Source organism: Frankliniella occidentalis, unplaced genomic scaffold (genome assembly GCF_000697945.3).
Source record: "Frankliniella occidentalis isolate FOCC.00 unplaced genomic scaffold, Focc_3.1 Scaffold16, whole genome shotgun sequence".
Taxonomy (NCBI): domain Eukaryota; kingdom Metazoa; phylum Arthropoda; class Insecta; order Thysanoptera; family Thripidae; genus Frankliniella; species Frankliniella occidentalis.
In genome coordinates, this window is record NW_026267146.1 from 1,887,076 (window position 1) to 1,896,206 (window position 9,131).

Here is a 9,131-nt window from a genome sequence, read left to right on the forward strand (position 1 = left end):
CGGGAGCCTAATTGCTGCAGACAGACACTGCGCGGCGAGCAGCGAGCGCCAGCAGCAGAGCGAAATAAAAAGACTTGCGGGGGAGAAGGGGGAGAGAGAGATACGAGGCGGGCCTGTTCGAACAACGGTGGGACAATACGAACGCAACAATAGCGCACTTAAAGGGAAAGCTTGTTGTTGTTGTTTGAGATAAACCGAGCCAGGCCAGCGCGGGGTATTTGGTGAGGGTCGCACTGCCATGGCGACGCCGACGCCTCCAGGAGAAAAGGGAGGGGGGGGGGCTACTCCCGCACCTATCTCCCTGATATTGTACCATTATATTGCTAGATATGAACGGGAGGAGGGGGGGGCTGCTACAGATTTGTCGTCGTTCTCGCTCCAATTCATAATACGCGGGGTCGGCAGCGGCCAGCGGGGGGACGCCGCCGCGGCAGGGGCGGTGTGGAGGGGCGGGGGCGGCGGAGACGTTTGGGACCTGCTGCTTGATCTGAGCGAAGGTCGCCGTGCGGCTGGATGATAATAATAGCAGTGCAGCGCGCGGCCTGCCTTTACCTCCGCCTTATTGCCTTCCGTCATGAAGTTATGTGCCCCGCTTCCCATGGGGCGAGCAGTCACACACGCACACAAACACACACACAAACGCGAGCACAACACGCACACACATGCGCACCCACACAAGACGCTTTTTTTCGCCTATACTGATTGTCGTCGTCGTATGGAGGAGTGTGGCCGGAGCCCACCCGCGAGACTAAAGCCACGCTCTGTCCCCTTATGTAACTCACACACGCACACACACAGCACACAGAGGCGCAGCTCCCAGACCTTGAGGAGCACCACCACGTGGATAAGGCGACCGGGCGGCGGTCGGTGACGACGACGACTGTCGATAGGAGAGGAAGCCAGACGGACGGGAGCAAACAATCACCTGGAAGAAAAGAAAGAGGGAGAGTTAGTTTGTGTCGTTGCAACGCCCTGTTCCTGAGAGCCACACTCCTCTTACAACAAACAAGTTTTAGGGTTTTTACTCTTTTAAGACTTTTAAAAGGAGAAAAATCCGCTTGACGCCTGGGTGTCAGCTGATTTTACTCTTACATCAAAGAAGAATTCACGGAGTCATATCGCTTAAGGGCAGAACTCTCTTTTTCGAAGAGGCCACCCCTAACTGTCAGTACTTTTTTCTGAGCGCAGGCGCCGCAGAAGGCCAGCCTACCGTCCTCTGAATGAGGAAGAGAGCCGCCGCTGCTGCGCTCCGCCGCGGTGGCGGCGTGGCGACGACATAACCTTTTGCATTTTCTATTGTTTCCCGCGCTGTGCAAAAAATCCGCGTCAGCAAACGAGTCATGAAAGCAGCAGATGATACACAAATTCAACAAGGTTGTCCTCGGTTGTCTTGTTCTATGCGCCTTTTCCCGAAGAATAAGGGTGAGTATGACATTTCTTTTCGTGGTTGCGCCCGCGCCTCTGCCGTTGGGTCACGCCGCGCCGACGATGCCTCGCGCCACGCGCCGCACACCGCTGTCCCCGCTGGCGGCGCCTAGGTGTGCCGTGGCACGGCTGCAGATAGACCTGGCCTGGAATGGCTCGGCGCCACTGGCTGCCCCGCCGGCCCGGCCCGGGCTTCCGTGAGAGCATTGTGTGTGCATGTGTGCAGTGTGCGTGAGTATGTGTCTGCCGGCCAGCCTCGCACCACCACCTCTCTACTCGTGCGCCCGCATGAGACATCCCGCAGGCCAAAAGGTTTCTAGCGTCACACACACACACACACACACGTATGGACATTCTTTTTAAAAGGGGCCGGATTACTTTTCCCTTAACTGTTTCCTCACGTGTAAGACTACGGCACGATGTACCCCCTCAACACACGCACACGCAAATATGGCGGGACACTGTAAACAACAACGTGACCGACAAATCCGGAAAATTTACAATCTTTTAGAAAAGACGCGTTTAAAAAGTTTGTTATTATTATGTTAACAAGATTTTGTGAATTTCCTTTTTTTTTCGAACTATTATTGTTACACTACATGGCACAAGGTGTCATTTCCTATTCTGAATTCTCAATATATTACTGGTGGCCCACTAATTAACTCCCCTTGCCTTACAATTTTGAACGAAAAACTTTTTCACAGTGGAGGCGTCGGAGGACGTCTCGGCGGCGGGGACGCAGGACGTGCCTTAAGTCGACCGGGGGAGATGCGCCCCACGCGACACGCACGTGACGCCACGTCGTGACCCCCGAGGGGACGCGGAGGGCCGCGGAGGGCCTCGTGACGGCGCGCGTGTGTCGAGTTGTGCCCTTTGCGACGACCAAGCGAAGCGCCCGGGCTGTTGTCGTGCGGACAGCCCCGGGACGAGGTGTGAGAGCAGGGCAAGGACAGGGTTGTGTGGTGGTGCGGATCTCTCATGATGATGCCCTGCCTTCCTCTGCGGCGGCTACACTTCTGCTGGGTGGGAAGGGGGGGAGCGTGGGCAGGAGAGGAGGGGATGGAAGGAGGACTTTGTGGTTGAGCTCGCTGCACACAACGGCCTGCGGTCCACGAGACCCACGCCCTGCCCCGCCACGCCCCGCCACGCCCTGCCCCGCAGTCATCGAACTGCATATGGAACCGCGGCGGCAGTGGAGCTGTGAAGAGGAGAGCCCGGGAGAGCCCCACATACTCATTTGAATTGGAAAACAATACTCTGCACCGGGGGAAGGCGGGGGGTTGTACCGCCTCCATACGTGTCTTGTCTCCTATTCTTCTTCTCATTCCTTTTCCCTCCTCTCTTCATTGTTGCATATCAACTGTAACCTTTTACCAACGCGCCGCACTTCTTTTTTTCTTACCCTGCTCCACCTCCTGCACCCCATTTCCTTTTCCGCGAACGCTTACGCACATACATACACACACACAAGAGAGAGATGAGAGAGAAAGAGAGACCATGGCAGTGCGACTTTCTACCCCTCTTGTCCTTCTCTCTCTCATACGGAGGCTCAAGACGGATCATGATTCCTAGCGATCCCCGAGAGATATTGCCAGCTAAACTGCCGCTAAACTCCTCCTCCTCCCGCTCACTTCGCGTCGGCCGCCGGGAGCCACTAGACCGCTTTTCATTACCTCCACGAGCTTCCTTACTTGTACGCATTGCAGCGTAGACTGTGCCCCTCCATACCTGCACCGCCGCGCACGGCCCTCCCCTCCCCTCCTCAACACGGGCGCTTCCGAGCCCGCGCTTCTGATGCTTTCAGGGACAACCTGAAAGTATTTTCGCCACGTTGGAATTCCCACTAGCAGCAAGATGCCGCGCGCGAGGCAAGATCAGATCATGATCTGGAGATATCCACCGCGCCACCCGAGCAGAGAGCGAGCAGGGCCCTGCAAAGGGTCCTGCAAAGGGTCCTCTCCTCCCGGACGATCATCCCTGCGCCGCGCAGATCTCGCCTCTGCGATTTCCATCTCCGGTCGGTCTGGTCCGCGCCGGGCCAAAGTTCGTGCCGAGGCCCTTGTAGTGATGTGCGCCAAATGCTAAGGGAAGCAGATCGGGGGGCGTGGTGCGGTGGGGCGGGCGCGGCGGGGCGGGGTGGGGCACGAACCAGACTGCAAATGGCGTCAAATTAAAGCCCCGGCTCGACCCGGTCAGGGAGTCGAGCAGCAGCGGCAGCAAGTAGCGGGGAGAAACGCGGAAAGTTTAGTGTCGTCGCACCGAAACGGGAGGAGGCCACGGAGGCCACTACTAGCCTGGCCGGCGGCCCGCAGCAGCATGAGCATCGTGACCGCCCCGAGATAGCAGCGGGGCACGGCCCGCATGCATAAGTCATCCTGACCCCGCCAGTGGTGCGACCCGGCCGCAGCCGCGACCTACACCACCCCGCACGCACCGCGAGGGGGCGCGGCGCCCAGAGCGACGAGCAAGGGAGCCATCAGGGAGAGCCGCCAGGGGGAGCCGTCAGTGGGAGCCGTCAGGGGGAGCCGTCAGTGGGAGCCGTCCGGGGGAGCCGTCAGGGGGAGCCGTCGGAGGGAGTCGTCGGAGTCTGGGGAAGTCGTCAGGGGCGTCCACAGATCTGTCGTAGCAGCCCTGGCAGCAGAAAGGGGGGCTGGACCACCGCGAAGTTCGTTCCTCCCGGTACACGATACGATAGCGGCGCCGAGCCGACACCTCTATCCGGGAAGACTGGCGTCGGCCGCCTCCCTCCCGCCCGCAGTGGTAATTGCCTTGTGATTGCTCCCCGGGCCGACCTCCAGGACCACGTCATAGTCCCGCGCACCTGAGGCCTCCTCCTGGAGCCAAGGCTGCAAGGCTCGTCCGCAACAGGGAGCGTCGCATCGCCGAGGCAGTCCAACTGGAGTGACTTCCGAAACGAATTAACTTGGCGCCGTGTCGGGGGAGCCGGACGGGAGATGTGAGGAATCCGAGCCACGCCCGGCCTGGCACGGCAAGCCACGCTCCGGCACCACGACCTCGGCCGACTGCCCGCGGACGACCCACCACGACCACACCACCAGGAAGCCGCGCGGCTCCGCGGAGCTTATGACCTCCTCATGGCCTGGAAGTGCCGACCCGTGGAGCCGCCCATCTGCTTACCGCGGCTGGCAGCAGCCGCATGCGGTGGGAACCGCACCGCGCGACAGAAACTGGGGAAGAAAAAAAACAACAAAACAGGGACGACACTCGTGCCGTCCACTTATGTGTTGCGGCACACTCACACAGGGGGAAGGACTGAGACACTTCGACACAGAAAAAAAATGAAACAAGGACTTAACGAGCTGGAACTCATCACGGTAAAAACATGTGCCCGACTGTTTTTTGAGGAAAAATTGAAAACTTCGCGGAACTTTCAAATTTGAGGAAAAACTTCTTAGATTTTGAGATCTTCTTCAAAATTTGAGTGAAATTCCCGAATTATTACCACGAACGCAAAGTGTCCACACGCGTCCTCGCGGGAGTGGGCGGGATTGCAAGGCCACTCGGTGCACACCGACGCCCCGGGGCGCCGCACGCCGGTCGCGGTAATGTCAACCGATTATTCGCAGACCTTATCGACCATCTGTTTACACTCAACCAGCCGTGAGAGGAGGACGGGGAGGGGGCTATAGGGCTCTGCAGCTCCGGGCAACGCGCGCCTCGCCTCGCCACATCTCGCGACCACCGGCATCGGTGTCATTTATCTGCCTCAAGAGCAGCGGGACGTGCGGCGAGGCGCCGAGAGGGGCACGTGGTCCACACGCACAGCATCATCACCGTCATCTCTCTCTCTCTCTCTCTCTCTCTCTCTCTCTCTCTCTCTCTCTCTCTCTCTCTCTCTCTCTCGTCACCATGGTTACAGCACGTCACCAAGTGACACACGTGACTCGCATGACGAGGGCTGCTGCTGCTGCGCCGGTGTGAAATGGGGGGCGCGGCACGTCCCTCCCTCTTGTCTCCATCTCTATCTGCTGCGCGTCTCTTATTTTTTTCTTCTTCTCCTTCTTTCTGTTTCTCTCGCGGAGAGTTGAACGCACGCGGTCGAGTGGCACGCGTCGTCCGCACTCGGCACCAGCTGTTGCGGCAAAGGGCTTGGAGAGTAGCGAATATAAAATGTAATATTTTTAGCCAAGTCCCCCCCCCACCTTCTTTTTTGTAACCGCAAACTTTCTCGCTTTCTTCCTTTATTTCACAAATTTATTATTAAGGATGCGTTGTCCTCAATCCCCGCAAGCCAACCCGTCAGTCGGTGGTGTGCGGTTTGTACGGTACATTCCAAGCAATTTGCACTTTTTTCATCCCAAAACGTCTTTTGGGCACGGGTACTGCGCGTATTGTGAATGTCGTTGGACCCCCTTATCTTTGTATCTCTCGGGAAAGTATGGCGCCATGTTCTTTTCGGCGTAACGACTAGAGATGGGCGAACATGTTCGCATTCGATCGAACTCGAACGAACATCGAGCTGTTCGTGATCGCTCGAACACGAACATGAGGTGTTCGGATTCGAAATGTTCGGACACTACTCGAACAGAAGTTCGCAGGCGAACAAATTTGAAATGTGTTTCAGAAATTCACCTCAAAAATGGGTATAATTGAGGGGGCAGTGGCAGTTTAATAATTAACTACAACTTCACACGTTAATGAAACTGTTGGAAACCAGAATGGATAGCTTTTATAACGCGTAAGCAAGAAAAATTGGTAATAATTGTTCGTGTTCGGATCGAATTTGAACATTACATTGTTCGGTTCGGTTCGTTCGAAGAAAAAAATGCTTGTTCGTGTTCGTGTTCGTTCGAAGATTTTTGGACCAAATTTGTTCGAGTTCGTTCAAATTCGAACTGGCCTGTTCGCCCATCTCTAGTAACGACCCGTTTGAGTCATCTGCACACTCTCCATATGTGTGACTCACGCATCACGCGTCGCCACATGGGAGAAGAAGCTGGGGGGGGGGGGGGGGGTGCAGAAAAACCATCACGCTGCAGTGGCAGCGGCAGCATGGCGCAATACGAGTTTGCTGGAGGCGTGGCGATAATATCGAGCCATAGTCAGTCAGTCAGTCAGTCAGCGGTGCGCGCTGGCAGACGCACGGCGCGCGTTTGTCATCCCTGCGGCAGCACAGCTCTATGGAGAGGAGGAGGGGAAGGTTTCACTTTTTCTTTTTCGCCCCCTGTCAAACCGATATACACCACCACCAGTGCCACCACACCGTCACCGTGCTAACCGCGCCGCACTGGGAAAGTCTTAGCCGCGGGCCCGCGGCGCGTAGCGAGGCGCGTATGGCGTGCATGGCGGCGGTATGGTGTCGCCCACGGCCACCCCTCACCAACAGGCATCGCAGCTATACGGCCACTAATCGTAGCCATGCATCAAAATATTATGAGGTGTTGTTTTTTCCCCCCTCTGTAAAACTGACAAGTTTACTGTCTGTCGTTGTTTGCGAGTACAACAGTAACGTGCCTTGCCTAATTGTCAATTGAAGTCCGCGCCGTGGTTTCATATATTTCGTTAAATCATATTTTGTCAGAAACGACAGCGAGTAATCTCGGCGATTATTTTGACACTATCAAATAAATGTCTTTACACATTTTTCTGCAATCTGTTCACAAACCACAAAGCGTGGTGTAATAACTAGCTGCACTGCGGGTGTGAAGCTTCCTTAACTAAAAAGTATGTCCATTTTTTCAGATTTATTTGGTAAATTGCGTGAGGTCAGCGCCTGCGACACACATGGTAGGCCAACCCGCATTACACACATGCACGGCAAGCGAGATGTTGCCTACCTAAAAGGCGCTACGTGCGCTTACACATTGCGCAAATGGCTAAACGCTTGTTCCCCAAAATGTTGGCATTAGCTTAACTTTATCGGTCTCTTTTTGAAGAAACTTTCAAAAGTTTGGAAAAACCAAAATTCAAGACGGAAAGCCAAAATTTTGGCAAGCAAGATGATCACGGCGCTTGAGATGGATGCTTTGCGCGAAGTGTGAACTGCTCATGGCACCTCAGCATAAAGAAATTCGATCGGGATTTTTTTTTGTTCTATTATTTTTCTGTTACAAATTCTCCTAACTGCGTGGGAGAGAGGGAAAAAAATACAGCCGCAGGGGAAAATATATAAGGTGTCAGGACGAGTAGAGTCGCGCGTTTCTTTGTGTTTGGCGAACAGGGCGCGCGCGGGCGGCGTGCGCGGCGAAAGCGAAAATAGATAGAAGTGTCGTGGGAATGGATTCGCTGACTTGTGCCAATAACGTGGCGCTGCGCCCGCCTCCCCCGAGGGGCCCATAGGTCAGGAAGGTAGGGGGGCCCTCTCCTCGGCCCTCGGGGTGCCCGGCGCGCAGCGCAGCCTCCCCACCGGCGTCCTGAGGTATCTCTTATCGCGTGTCATATAAATCTTGGGATGGGTCCCGTGGATGGAGGCGGGGCTGCTGCGGGGCGGGGCAGGCATGTCCCTGCGGCCTGTGGCCCCGCCTGGTGTGCTGCGTTCGTCGCCGCGACTCCTTTTCTTCGACATTTTATCTTCTCCGCTAGAGCTGTGCTGCACCACTCGCAGCCCGCGGCGCAGGCTCGGCTCGGCGCCGAGCGGACCAGCCCGGTAAACAATGCGCAGCGTCGTGTGCCCCGAGGCCGCCGGCCTGACCGTTCTGCTGCCGATAATGCGTACCCGGGGCACCCCCGGCCCCGCCCCGCCCTCCCCATCCCCGCCACGGCTGCGAATAACAATTAAACAGGAAGAGAACAACAGGACAGGGCACAACAAAGCGAGCAGGTATAGCGGTAGCCCGATCACTACTGAGCGGCCCGCACCGCCCTGACTCTGCTGCTGCCGCGTTGCAATGAGTTCACGGTCTCATGCCCCACTCTGAAAAGCGCTTCAAGTTCATGACCGAGCGCCCCGCCGCGCCCCGCCGCGCCCCGCCTGCCGTGCCTTAATATCACAATGGTGACTGGGCGGGCGGCCCGAGGAGCGGTGTCGTCGGCTCTGTCGAAAGTAACAATTTCCGAGGCTCCTCTCCTCCGACCTCCCCCAGCCGTCTCCCCTATAGCGGTCTCGGGAGTGTGATATGTCACATGTGCGCACAACACAATTATGAGACACATGTATTGCCATCAGCCGTAATGATATAATAAAAAGCTGCACTTGGTGGTACGAGGAATGACAATGCCAAACTGGTCAAGTATTCCCGCTGTTTAAAAATCAGTAACAGAAGCTGAGTGCGACTGTGAAATAAGAAATCGACCTTGGAGATGGTCCATGTCGCCTCTCGTTCCTCATTTATGAAACCGATCTGTAGCCAACTGATTTGCTAAGACAAAGTCCGAGAAAGTCCACACTGCAAAAAATTATGACAGGAAAAATGACAGCATCGCCGCTAATTAATTTTCCAGGAACGTCTGTTATTCGAATAACAGCATCGCTGTAGTTTTAATGGTTAAAATTTGGTACAGGGAGCAATGTACAGGACCACTGTACAAGGAAAAGCGGACAAAACTGTCTACAGTGTCTACAGTAGAGCCGTCTTCGTACACTGTACCGTGTAAAACCTGGGCTTTCCAGTGCTACAGCAACACTGTACTCCGCGTTCTGTACCCTAGGTGCAGTGACTCAGAGCGGCATCTACAGTAACGCTGTCGATCGTTCTGTATCAGACTCTAATTTTTTGCAGTGCAGAGAGAGAGAGAGAGAGAGAGAG

At 55.8% G+C, this 9,131-nt stretch overlaps 1 protein-coding gene across 2 annotated transcripts in view; it reads right to left on the minus strand.

Annotated features, from left to right (window-relative positions):
• LOC113208783 (dnaJ homolog subfamily B member 6-B) overlaps positions 1 to 9,131 on the minus strand; it is a 56,954-nt gene that overhangs the window by 40,538 nt on the left and 7,285 nt on the right. Inside the window, exon 2 of one of the 2 annotated variants that reach the window (XM_052264026.1) lies at positions 823 to 925. The gene's annotated coding sequence lies outside the window, so the exon portion shown is untranslated. Of the gene's footprint in view, positions 1 to 801; positions 926 to 9,131 lie in introns of both variants that reach the window. The other variant, XM_052264025.1, reaches the window with a different exon arrangement.